Below are 9053 nucleotides of genomic sequence, written 5' to 3'. Positions count from 1 at the left end.
ACTACGTGCAGGACTGGTCTTAGCACAGCCACAGGTGTGAGAGGCCACAGACCTCAGGTGTGCATTTTACACTACAAGGAAATTTATGTCAGATCAGGCTTTAGTCAGCCCATGTGACATTTGAAACGTTAAAAACTATTATTTCCTTTTTCAGATTATAGAGTGATGGTTGCACAGGTGAGCGACATACAAAAAACAGTGAGTTTTACACTTAAAAGAGTGAACGGGGCTTCCCTGGTGGCGCAGTCGTTGAGAGTCGGCCTGCCAATGCGGGGGACACGGGTTCGTGCCCCGGTCTGGGAGGATCCCACATGCCGCAGAGCGACTGGGCCCGTTAGCTATGGCCGCTGAGCCTGCGTGTCCGGAGCCTGTGCTCCACAACGGGAGAGGCCACAACAGTGAGAGGCCCGCGTACCGCAAAAAAAAAAAAAAAAAAAAAAAAAGTGAACGTTATGGTATGTGAGTTATATCGCCATTGAAAAAGAATTAAAAGCAGTAATAGCCATGATAACTCTACCTCCTACCTCCATTTAGTCACCACTAAAATGTTTTCTGACTCTAGATTTGCCTATTCTGGATCTTATATGTATATATAAATCATACAATATTGGCCTTTTCTGCCTGTTTTTTTCCTCAGCATGTTTTCAAGGTTCATCCACGTTGCAGCATGTGTCAGAGCTTCCTTCCTTTTTGTGACTATTATTCTCATCTTATGTACAGGTTACACTTTATCCATTCATCCACTGATGGACATTTGGAATGTTTCACCTTTTAGCTATTTTAAATAGTACTGCAACCAGTATTCATGTACACGTATTTGAGCATCTCTTTCAGTAAAGACAGGAGTGGAATAGTTGGGTCATAGGCTAATTCTATGTTTAACTTTCTGAGGAACTACCAACATCTTACCTGTAGTGGCTGTACCATTTTACATTCCCCCCAGCAGTGTACAGGGTTCTAATTTCTCCATATCCTTGACATTTCTTTTCTGATTTTTTGATTCTACCCGTCCTGGTGGTTGCAAAGTGATTATCTCATTGTGGTTTTGACTTGCATTTCCCTGATGATTAGTGATGAATATTTTCATGTCCTTATTGGCTATTAGTATGTTATCCTTGGATAAATGTCTGTTTACCTCCTTGGCCCGTTTTTTGTGTTTTTGTTTTTTTGGTTTTTTTTTGTTTTTTGTGGTACGCGGGCCTCTCACTGTTGTGGCCTCTCCCGTTGCAGAGCACAGGCTCCGGACGCGCGGGCTCAGCGGCCATGGCTCACGGGCCTAGCTGCTCTGCGGCATGTGGGAACCTCCCGGACCGGGGCACAAACCCGTGTCCCCTGCATCGGCAGGCAGACTCTCAACCACTGCGCCACCAGGGAAGCCCTTGGTCCGTTTTTTAATTGAGTTGTTTGCATTTTTGTGATTGACATGTTAGGCTTTTTAATGTTCTCTGGACAATAAAACCTTATCACATTTATGATTTGCAAATATGTTCTTCTATTCTGTAGGGATGTCTTTCCAGTATCCTTTGATGCACAAGAGATTTTAATTTGATGATGTCCACTTTATTTTTTCTTGTGTTGCTTGTGCCTTTGGTGTCATATTAAGAAATCATTATGAAATCCAAGTTCATAGATTTATCCCTGTGTTTCCTTCATTCACTGGGTTACTCAGGATAGCCCGTGGGGTGGGGATGGGATTCTCAGCAGACACTTTCAACTCCTGGAACTGGAAAGAAGCTCCTGGTAAAGCAGGTGTCCCTAGGTAAATTTTTAATGTGAAAGCCAGTAAAGTTTAAGGTATATCACTCTTTTTTTTTTTTACATCTTTATTGGAGTATAATTGCTTTACAATGGTGTGTTAGTTTCTGCTTTATAACAAAAGTGAATCAGTTATACATATACATATGTTTCCATATCTCTTCCCTTTTGCGTCTCCCTCCCTCCCACCCTCCCTATCCCACCCCTCTAGGTGGTCACAAAGCACCAAGCTGATTTCCCTGTGTTATGCGGCTGCTTCCCACTAGCTATCTATTTTACGTTTGGTAGTGTATATATGTCCATGCCACTCTCTCACTTTGTCACAGCTTACCCTTCTCCCTCCCCATATCCTCGTCTATTCTCTGGTAGGTCTGTGTCTTTATTCCTGTCTTACCCCTAGGTTCTTCATGACATTTTTTTTTTCTTAGATTCCATATATGTGTTAGCATACGGTATTAGTCTTTCTGACTTACTTCACTCTGTATGACGGACTCTAGGTCCATCCACCTCACTAGAAATAACTCAATTTCGTTTCTTTTTATGGCTGAGTAATATTCCATTGTATATATGTGCCACATCTTCTTTATCCATTCATCCATTCATCCGATGATGGACACTTAGGTTGTTTCCATCTTCTAGCTATTGTAAATAGAGCTGCAATGAACATTTTGGTACATGACTTTTTGAATTGTGGTTTTCTCAGGGTATATGCCCAATAGTGGGATTGCTGGGTCATATGGTAGTTCTATTTGTAGTTTTTTAAGGAACCTCCATACTGTTCTCCATAGTGGCTGTATCAATTCACATTCCCACCAGCAGTGCAAGAGGGTTCCCTTTTCTCCACACCCTCTCCAGCATTTATTGTTTCTAGATTTTTTGATGATGGCCATTCTGACCAGTGTGAGATGATATCTCATTGTAGTTTTGATTTGCATTTATCTAATGATTAATAATGTTGAGCATTCTTTCATGTGTTTGTTGGCAGTCTGTATATCTTTTTTGGAGAAATGTCTATTTAGGTCTTCTGCCAATTTTCACTCTTTTAAATGGTAATCATCCATTCCTATGGGAACATACTTTACTTTCATATTTTCATAATTAAGCTACCAATGTAAGTTTTTTTTTTTTTTTTTTTTTTTTTTATGCGTTACGCGGGCCTCTCACTGTTGTGGCCTCTCCCGTTGCGGAGGACAGGCTCCGGACGCGCAGGCTCAGCGGCCATGGCTCACGGGCCCAGCCGCTCCGCGGCATGTGGGATCCTCCCAGACCGGGGCACGAACCCGTGTCCCCTGCATCGGCAGGCGGACTCCCAACCACTGCGCCACCAGGGAAGCCCCCAATGTAAGTTTTTAATCCTTGATCATTTTAAGCTAACCACCCCCCAACGTTGTTTAGAAAAACACTGCTACTACTAAACATTTGTTCTTATTTGTAAAGCTTAGAAGTGAGATTTGTGAAGTTCTAAGAAACACTGTAGAAAAAAGGGATTTTATGAGGACACTATAGGTATTTGTGAAGAATTGACATCACAGTGATACTGCTCTCTCCTTTCTTAGAACATGCTTTATCTTTCCATTTATTTGGTTTGATGTCATTCAACATAATCCTACATATTTTACATTAGGTTCAATCTTTCATTAGACTTATTTTGACATGACTGTCATTTCTACTTTTGGACACATTATCTTTTTTTTTTTTTTTTTTTTGCGGTACACGGGCCTCTCACTGTTGTGGCCTCTCCCGTTGCGGAGCACAGGCTCCGGACGTGCCGGCTCAGCAGCCATGGCTCACGGGTGCAGCCGCTCCACGGCATGTGGGATCTTCCTGGACCGGGGCACGAACCCGTGTCCCCTGCATCGGCAGGCGTACTCTCAACCACTGCGCCACCAGTGAAGCCCGACACATTATCTTTTAAATTAAATCCTCAACCTCTTTTCTATAGTGATTAGAAATGTAATGACTTTTTTTTTTTTTGTCTGTGTTGGGTCTTTGTTGCTGCACAGGCTTTCTCTAGTTGCGGTGAGCGGGGGCTACTCTTCATTGTGGTGCGCGGGCTTCTCGTTGCGGTGCCTTCTCTTGTTGCGGAGCACGGGCTCTAGGCATGCGGGCTTCAGAAGTTGTGGCACGTGGGCTCAGTAGTTGTGACTCACATGCTTTAGAGCTCAGGCTCAGTAATTGTGGTACAAGGGCTTAGTTGCTCCGCGGCATGTGGTATCTTCCTGGGCCAGGGCTCGAACCCGTGTCCCTTGCATCGGCAGGTAGATTCTTAACCACTGCACCACCAGGGAAGCTCATGACGTTTATTTTTATATTGAGTTTGCATCCAGAAAACCTGTTAATTGTCTTTTTTCCTATGGTTCCCTTATATACTCTTGAGGTTCTATATACACAATTGTTTCAGCTATGAAACAAGATAAGATACTTTTTTCTTGCTTTATAATTCTTGTACCTATTTCTCATGGCACCAGCTAGGATATCCAGTAGACTGCTGATGGGGGCAGGACTATGGGTATTCTTGGTTTGTGTATAATTTTATTAGACAAGTGACCTTTTGCCAATTGACAGTTCTCATCTATTCCTTACTAATCAATATTTCAGAAACAGAGGCCTGATTGAAATACAGAGGCATTGATTTGGGATTTGTTAGGACGGCAGCCTGGGAGATGCAGATTCAAGAAGTGCTTGAGGGACTTCCCTGGTGGCGCAATGGTTAAGCATACACCTGCCAATGCAGGGGACACGGGTTCGAGCCCTAGTCTGGGAAGATCCTACATGCTGCAGAGCAACTAAGCCTGTGTGCCACAACTACTGAGCCTGCGCTCTAGAGCCCACGAGCTACAACTACTGAGCCCGTGTGCCACAACTACTGAAGCCCATGTACCTAGAGGCCATGCTCCACAACAAGCTACCGCCATGAGAAGCCTGCGCACCCCAACGAAGAGTAACCCCTGCTCGCCGCAACTAGAGAAGGCCCACGTGTAGCAATGAAGACCCAACGCAGCCATAAATAAATAAACATTTATTTATTTATTTTAAAAGCCTCTGCATTCCCCATGCTGGGGGCTCGGGTTTGATCCCTGGTCAGGGAACTAGATGCCACATGCATGCCACAACTAAGGACCCAGTGAGCCGCAACTAAGACCCAGCACACCCAAATAAATAAATATTAAAAAAAAAAAAAGAAGCACTTGAATTGGATCTTGCCTGACTACAAAATGGAGGAAGCTTATAAAGGCAAAACTGCAAGGCCACACTTTACATAAGTTGTTTGTCAAAATTTATAATTAGATCTGGCAAGAAGGGTGCTTGTTAAGCAAGGATGTGTTGGGGTCTGAAATTGTTACATAGTTCCAAAGGGGGACCTTGAGAACATAAGGTCTCAGATTGGTGGATTGTGTTCTGAATAAAACTGGTCGTGTTCTTGGGTCTGGTCATGTTCAAAGAAAGTTCAAGTTAACAGTGGAGGAGGGACCTATCCAAGACCAGATCCTCGATGGCTGCCTGACCCCATTTTTGTATGCCTGAACTAAGACTATTCCCTTATAATTACAATTTGCCTTCATCATAAATTATTAAGAAATTAGTCATTCAGAAATGTTGACTAGTATAAAATGTTTTTCCACATCTATTGAGAAAACTTGATAGTGTTTTTTTTTAATATGGGTTATGGTGCTACTGTGGTGAGTTATATTAATTGACATCATAGTATTTTACTAAAACACACATGAAGAAAAATGCAAAAAGTATACATTTGACAGAAATATTATGACATAAGCATCCATGACATCACAAACCAGACAATGTACATGTGACATCCCACTTGGGTTGGTGCCCTGTCAGAAGCCCCACCCTGCTCACAGCCACCAATATCACACTTTTTTAAAAAATTGCATTAATTTGTTCAGGGAAGAAATCTTCACTCTTTTTTTTCCCATGACCCACACCACATGGCTTGCAGAATCTTAGTTCCCCAACTAGGGATAGAACTCAGGCCCTCAGCAGTGAAAGTGCGGAGTCTTGACCACTGGACTGCCAGGGAATTCCCACCATACAATATGACTGACTCTATAAATGCTGTATATTACATCCCTGTGACTGACTGACTTTAAAAGGACTGGAAGTTTGTTTCATCTCCCTCACCTATTTCACTCATTTTCCTTACTACCCTCCATTCTGACGACCACTTGTTTCTCTGTATCTGTGAGTCTATTTCTGTTTTGTCATGACTCTCCATGTTTTGTTTTCTTCATTCCACGTGAGTGAAACCACACAGCATTTGCCTTTCTCTGCCTGAGTTATTTCACTTAGAATACCCTCTAGTGCCATATATGTTGTCCCAAATGCTAAAATTTCATTCTTTTCTATGGCTGAGTACTATTCCATTGTACATACATGCACTGTCTTCTTTATCCACTGCGGCGAGCCGCTTCTGACCAGCAGAATGACGAATCACCACACGCTAGATTCTTCTCGCATCACACTTTATTGGAGTACAGCTTGGTTTCGGGCGGATGGAAGGAAGACCCCGTACGCTCGAGCCTGTCTGCTTATATAAGGGCTTAAGGACTCGTGTAAGTCCCTGATTCGTCCGTATGGTTATCGCATTTCGCAAGCCGGACTTTGGATAGGCCACTGCTTCAAAACCTGATTAGCATATTAGGTGCATACGCCCTAGCGGCATACTTAGTGCATGCGTAATGGCTATCCGGCCGCGCCCTACATCTCCCCCTTTTTTCTTTTCGACCATTGCAGCGGACATTGACCTGTACCAGTGCTCATACCGGGGTATGTACACGGTGTACCGGTAGTTTCCGCTTGCATTCGCAGACACCCTCCTGCGTGCAATGCTCGCAATCGAACTGCAGGGTGCAAGGGCTGTCTTCACGTGGCATGGGCTCCTCATGGAGGTGCAATGGTAACGAGACCTCTCCGTGCAGAGGCAGCCCCTAGGGCCGATCCCCTATAGAGGTGCAATGGCGGCAAGGCCCCTCTGTGCAAGGGCGATCATATGTTTTTTAGGGTGGAGAGCCAGGCTGCGGGGGACTCGCCTTCACTGATGGCCACAAGCGCCTGAGTGAGCATTATCCTATCTCGCCGGGTTCGAATGCGAATACGACAGACCAACCAGAGACACAACACTATCCCAAACAAACAGCAGGCTGCGAACAGTCCCACATCCACCCATTCCTTAAAAAAGGAAAATGCTCTAGCTAGCCATGCGGTAAATTCTCCAAGAGTCACTAGGTCCACTCTGGTTGCATTCAGCTGCAGGATATTCAACTTCTGCTTAAATATCATCTTCTCCGCCTCGCGGGACCAATTTCCCTTTAGGAATTCTCCAATCTGCTTGCTCTTATTCAGAGCATCCAATCTGTGCTTAGTGGCCTAGCACAAGCCGTATTCATCTCACAGCTAGTGGAATACAATACTGGGAGAACGGTACTTTGAGAATGAACGGGGATGGGGACTGGCCAAGTTCGGCTAATTCCCCAAAACGTCTTGATCTCCGCCTTGAGCAGGGGGAAGCTCATCAACAGTATCCAGCCCAGTGTCACTCCTTGAGCGCTCCACATCGTTCTTGGGATTATCTTCCACGACTCTTGTTAACCTTGTCGGGACCCAAATCGGATCTTGATCCTAAACTGGACTACTTAACGGCGGTTCACTCCGTGTGTCGAGTTCTGAATCGGTCCTCCATGCGGGGCGCGCAGGTTCCCGGGTTTCGGCACCACTTGCGGCGAGCCGCTTCTGACCAGCAGAATGACGAATCACCACACGCTAGATTCTTCTCGCATCACACTTTATTGGAGTACAGCTTGGTTTCGGGCGGATGGAAGGAAGACCCCGTACGCTCGAGCCTGTCTGTTTATATAAGGGCTTAAGGACTCGTGTAAGTCCCTGATTCGTCCGTATGGTTATCGCATTTCGCAAGCCGGACTTTGGATAGGCCACTGCTTCAAAACCTGATTAGCATATTAGGTGCATACGCCCTAGCGGCATACTTAGTGCATGCGTAATGGCTATCCAGCCGCGCCCTACAATCCACGCTTCTGTTGAGACATTTAGGTTGCCTCTGTACCTTGGCTACTGTAAATAATGCTGCAATGAACATAGGGGTGCATATGTATTTTTGAATTAGTTTTTGTTTTCTTAAAAAAATACCCAGAAGTGGGATTGCTGGATCGTACAGTAGTTCTATTTTTATTTTAAGAAACTCCATGTTGTTTTCCATAATGGCTGCAGCCATTGATATTCCTAGCAACAGTGCTCTAGGTTACACTTTTCTCCAAATGCTTCACAACACTTGTTATTGGTGGTCTTTTTGATAATAGCCATTCTGACAGGTGTCATTGACAGGTGTTATCTCACTGTGGTTATGATGTGCATCTCCCTGATTAGCGATGTTGAGCAGCTTTTCATGTGTCTGTTGGCCATCTGTATGTCTTCTTTGGAAAAATGTCTATTTAGATCTTGTGCACATTTTTTAAGTGGGTTTTTTTTTTGTTCATATTGAGTTGTACAAAGCCTTTACATATATGTGTGTGTGTGCATATGTATGTATATGTGTGTGTGTGTGTGTGTATATATATATATATATATATATATATATATATATCGTGAGAAAAAAGTCGTTTGATTCTTTTACATGTAGGTGCCAGTTTTCCCAACACTATTTATTGAAGAGGCTGTCTTTTCCCCATTGTATATTCTTGCATCTTTTCTCCTACATTAATTGACCTTACATTGTATTTATTTCTGAGCTCTCTATTCTGTTCCATTTATGTATGTGTCTGTTTTTCTGCCAGTATGGTTATTGACCTGGGTCCTTGGACTCTCTAATCAATAGAAATTGAAATGAAGCCAGATGAGAAATTCAGGCAAGGCTTTATGGGGACTCTCACTGCTCATCAAATATATGTGTAGTTGGAGCTCTTCCATATGGGCAGAGCCAGAAGTCAGAAAACTGTGCTAAAACTCAGGGCCAGTAGGCTGCCATGCATCTCTGTCTCCTGCTGGTACAGAAGGCTCGAGAATCATGGTTTCCTTGGGGACTTCCCTGGCGGTCCAGTGGTTAAGACTCCATGCTTCCACTGAAGAGGGCAAGCGTTCAATCCTTGGTCAGGGAACTAAGATCCTGCATGTCAAGTGGTGCAGCCAAAAAAATAAAGATAATGATATTGGTTTGGCCAAAAAGTTCGTTCAGTTAGTGAATACATTGTTCAATAAAATTCTTGGTGAAAATGAAAAATGTGATACTTTCTATTTTTACTTAAAACCGAACGAACTTTTTGGCCAAA

Source organism: Phocoena sinus, chromosome 3 (assembly GCF_008692025.1).
Source record: "Phocoena sinus isolate mPhoSin1 chromosome 3, mPhoSin1.pri, whole genome shotgun sequence".
NCBI classification, from domain to species: Eukaryota; Metazoa; Chordata; class Mammalia; order Artiodactyla; family Phocoenidae; genus Phocoena; species Phocoena sinus.
The sequence above is the reverse complement of the archived record's forward strand: the minus strand, read 5'-3'. Positions refer to the sequence as shown.